The sequence below is a fragment of the Nicotiana attenuata genome, unplaced genomic scaffold (genome assembly GCF_001879085.1).
Source record: "Nicotiana attenuata strain UT unplaced genomic scaffold, NIATTr2, whole genome shotgun sequence".
Classification (NCBI taxonomy): Eukaryota; Viridiplantae; Streptophyta; class Magnoliopsida; order Solanales; family Solanaceae; genus Nicotiana; species Nicotiana attenuata.
Genome location: NW_017671271.1, coordinates 12,766 through 17,649, shown reverse-complemented (window position 1 = coordinate 17,649; position 4,884 = coordinate 12,766).

The window sequence follows — 4,884 nt, the reverse complement described above, 5'->3', positions numbered from 1 at the left end:
AAATATTACTTACTTTTTAAAAAAATATAGAAAGTTTAAAACCCGACAAAACCGAACCAATCCAACCGATATTGTTGATTTGGTTTGATATTGATAAAAACAGAGCCAACCAGTTTTAATCAAGAAATAAAAGATTGTATTCGTACTTTAATTTTTATCCTTCTTTTCCCTATTTACCTATTAAGAGGAGTATCTTATCTAGAACTTTTTACCAGTTATCTGCTCGTCAAAGAAAAGGTTTGCATATATTTATTTTCTAGTTAGTTGACAGCTTGATCTAAGGGTCCAATGACCCTCTTTTTTTTCAATCGAAAGAAATATGTACTTAAAATCATTATGAAATTTAAGGAATCAAATAAATAATACTTCAAGACAAAATATCAAGAGAAAAACTTTCATTCCTTTTATAAAGTTGTATACGGTCAAAATCACGTGTCCTCGATTTTGTAGGCTCAAGGGGTCGCATCGAGGACAAGTTCAATATAGACCGAGCTCGAGCTCGAAGGTAGAATACGAGACTCAAATATCTAAGTGCTCGAGGAACATCGGAGCCGAGTATGGACAACCTCGAAATAATACCGTTATGGTTTTATAACAGAAAGAGCGAGATTCCCGTGATGGCCCCAGGATCACGGGGTAAATTCCGGAATAGATTTGTACGATTTAGTACGGATTTGTACTAGGCGGTTAGACAGCTGTCCCAACAAGATTCCTTACTGTAAATAGAAATGTACCTTATTTAGGGTTCCCCGACTATAGAAAGGGGATACCAATCATTTGTAACGATCATCAATCATTGGCTATAGAATGTACTCTCTTACTTTCTTGCTCATTGCTCATCAGAATTGTCTCTTAACTTTATTGCTTTTGCTTTACTGTTCTTGCTGACCAACCTCGAGGCCATAATAGCTCGAGGTCAAGACTTGTTTAAGCACTGGTTTGATTCAACTTACTTCTTTAATTTATACGTTTGATTTCTTAGTTATTAATTAGTATTGAATTAGATCACGTATCTTTAAAACCACAAACAAGTTTAATTGATACTCGTATTTCGAGGTAAATAGTTTGGCGCCCACCGTGGGGATGAAGATAATAGTGATTATTTCAGTACTGATTCTAATAACACACGTTATTTTTCACACTTGTTCTTGTCAAGAATTTTTGTTCTCAGGTTAAAACATGTCAAGCTCATAAAATGCACCCGTGCATGGCGATGATAGTCATGGATTTCACAGGGAAAACAATAATGTAATTGCTCCGAGAGCCGGTGTACCACCAATTAACCCCGGGGAAGTGCCAAATATGGAACCAGTCGATGTTAGTTCACACATTGCTTTGAATGCGGATTTAGGCGCAGACCCCGGAGGAAGTGTATGCAGGGAAGCCCGATCTGGTGGCCGAGGAACACAGGGTATAGGAGATGGGGGAGTCATCCTCCAAGTAATATTCGAGATGCTACATCTCAACAGGTTGCTATCGCTCAGCTTCAAAGTCAGTACAAAACTCCAAGTGTAGTCGAACCGGAAAACACTCGACGTACTGAGCCGATACCGGAAAGATCAAACGGTAATGCTCGGGGACTGATCCCACTATTGTGAGGATGCTCGAGGAACTCACAAAGATAATCGAGTCCGGGGAGAAGAAGATTGAGGATAATGACAAAAAAGTGGAGACTTATAACCCCCGTGTTGATCAAATACCGGGGGCACCCCGATCTTGAAAGGTTTGGATGCAGAAAAATTCATACAAAAATCGTTCCCTCCGAGTGCAGCTCTGAAACCTATTCCTAAAAAGTTTCACATGCACGATATACCTAAATACAACGGGACAACCTACCCTTATGAACATATTACCTCATACACTTGGGGGATTAAAGGAAACGACTTGAATGGTGATGTGACCGAATCAGTATTGTTGAAACAATTTGGGGAAAATTTGTCAAAGGGAGCCATGATTTGGTATCACAACTTGCCCCTGAACTCTATCGATTCATTTGCTATGTTAGCAGACGCCTTCGTGAAAGCACATGCCGGGGCCATAAAGGTGGCGACAAGGGAATCAGATGTTTTTAAGATAAGACAGAGGAACGATGAGATGCTAAGGGAGTTCGTATCCCGGTTCCAAATGGAGAGAATGGAATTACCATCGGTCTCGGATGATTGGGCAGTACAAGCTTTTATGCAAGGTTTGAACGAGCGGAGTTCGATCACTTTACGATAATTAAAGCAAAATCTGATCGAGTACCCGGCTGTAACTTGGTCAGACGTACATAATTGTTACCAATGGAAGATCAGGGTCGAGGACGACCAGTTGGGAGCCCCCTCGGGTTCAGTTCATCCTAATAGATTGGCAGTTAAGGCCACGAGGGATACAAACAGGGAACCAAGATCAAACAAGGAACAGTATCAGCCATATGTCGATCGGAGAAAAAGCGGTTCAGGGCGTACGCTCCTTGGAACAATCAGATAAATGATCAAGGTCAAAGCTCTCGGGGACTTATGAGCAAGAATGGTTTGATAAACATACCAACCCCGCGGAAGCACCTCGATTGTCGGAGTATAATTTCAGTGTAGATGCATCGGGAGTCGTGTCAGCTATTGGAATAATCAAAGACACCAGGTGGCCCATGCCTATACAAACCGATCCTTCTCAAAGGAATCCAAACTTGATTTGTAAGTATCATGGCACACATGGCCATAGGATCGAGGATTGCAGGCAACTGAGGGAGGATGTAGCTCGGTTGTATAACGAGGGTCATCTTCAGGAATTTCTCGGTGATCGAGCTAAGAACCACTTCACGGAAAGAGATGCAAACAGAAAAAATGAGCAGGAAGAACCGCAACACGTAATTCATATGATCGTTGGCGGTGTCGATATTCCACAAGGGCCTATATTCAAACGCACCAAGGTGTCGATCACCAGAGAAAAACAGACTCGGAGCTATGTGCCCGAGGGTGTCCTATCATTCAATAACGAGGAAACGGAAGGCATATCTCAATCGCACAATGACGCCCTGGTAATTTCTATTTTGTTAAATAAAATTCAAGTTAAATGTGTTCTAGTGGATCCATGTAGCTCATCAGATCGAGGGTCGTAGAGCAGCTCGGCCTATAGGACCAAATTGTACCTGCATCCTGAGTCCTAAATGGCATCAACATGGCAAGCGAAACAACGAAGGGGGAGATAATCCTACCATTGAACGTGGCCGGGACCATCCAAGATACAAAATTCCATATTATCGAAGGCGACATGAGATATAATGTACTTCTCGGGAGGCCATGGATCCACAACATGAGGGCAGTACCTTCAACCCTTCATCAGATAATGAAATTCCCAACAATGGATGGTGTGAAAACGGTTTACGGAGAACAACACGCTGCAAAGAAAATGTTTGCAGTTGAGGAGGTGATATCAGTGCCAGCATCTTCGACCTCAGAAAAGTCAACCACCAAAGATAAGCAGACGGCCAAATAGCAATCACCGTCCCCAGCCTCGATCGAATCGGAGAAGCAGGTAATCGAAGAAGAAGAAGAAGATCTCCTTACTCCTCGAACTTTCGTTGTTCCCGAAGAGTTCGATGCAACCAAGTCGACGGTCGAGGAACTGGAACAAGTCATACTGATCGAATACATGCCCGAGAGAAAGGTATACTTGGGAACGGGGTTAACCCTCGAACTCAGGAAAAAACTCATTTAATTTTTTATTAATAATATGGATTGTTTTGCTTGATCCCATTTAGACATGACAGGGAACCCACCGGAAATAACCACACCGGTTAAGCCTCGACCCCAGATTCAAATCGGTAAAGCAGAAAAGGAGGCCCCAGTCCGAGGTGAAGCATGCATTCATAAAGGATGAGGTAACTAAACTTCTTAAAATAGAGTCTATTCGAGAAGTAGAATACCCCGAATGGTTAGCCAACGTGGTTGTAGTCCCTAAAAGGGGAAACAAACTTAGAATGTGCGTTGATTATAAGGATTGAATAAGGCATGCCCTAAAGACTCCTTTCCACTGCCTAACATCGATCGCATGATCGATGCCATGGCCGGCCACGAGATCCCTACCTTTCTCGACGCCTACTCCGGGTACAATCAAATTCAGATGAACCCGGAGGACCAGGAGAAGACCTCGTTTATCACTAAGTTTGGAAAATACTGTTACAATGTAATGCCCCTCGGGGTAATAAATGCTTAGTTAACAGAATATTCGAGGAACAGATAGGTATATCAATGGAAGTTTACATTGACGATATGTTGGTTAAGTCCCTGCGCGCAGAGGACCATTTAACTCATTTGCAGGAAATATTCAAAATCTTAAGGCAGTACAACATGAAGCTTAACCAATAAAAATTTGCCTTCGGGGTCGGTTTCGGGCAAGTTCCTCGAATTTATGGTATCAAATCGAGGCATCGAAATCAACTCGACAAGATCAAGGCCATCGAAGATATCACTATCGTAGATAGTGTGAAAGCCGTACAAAGGTTAACAGGACGAATTGTCGTCTTGGGTTTATTTATTTCGAGGTCATCGGATCGAAGCCACAGGTTCTTTTCCTTGCTAAAAAAGAAAAAGGATTTCGCATGGACCCCGGAATGCTAGCAAGCATTGGAGGATTTGAAGCAATATTTATCGAGCCCACCTCTGCTTCACACTCCGAAGGTAGATGAAAAGCTTTACTTGTATTTGGCAGTGTCCGAGATAACGGTAAGTGGGGTACTGGTTTGAGAAATGCAAGGTACATAATTCCCTGTTTATTATGTAAGTCGAACTCTAGGTGATGCTGAAACTAGATATCCACACTTAGAAAAATTGGCACTTGCATTAATAAGCGCATCTAGAAAGTTAAAGCCATATTTTCAATGTCATCCCATATGTGTCTTGACCA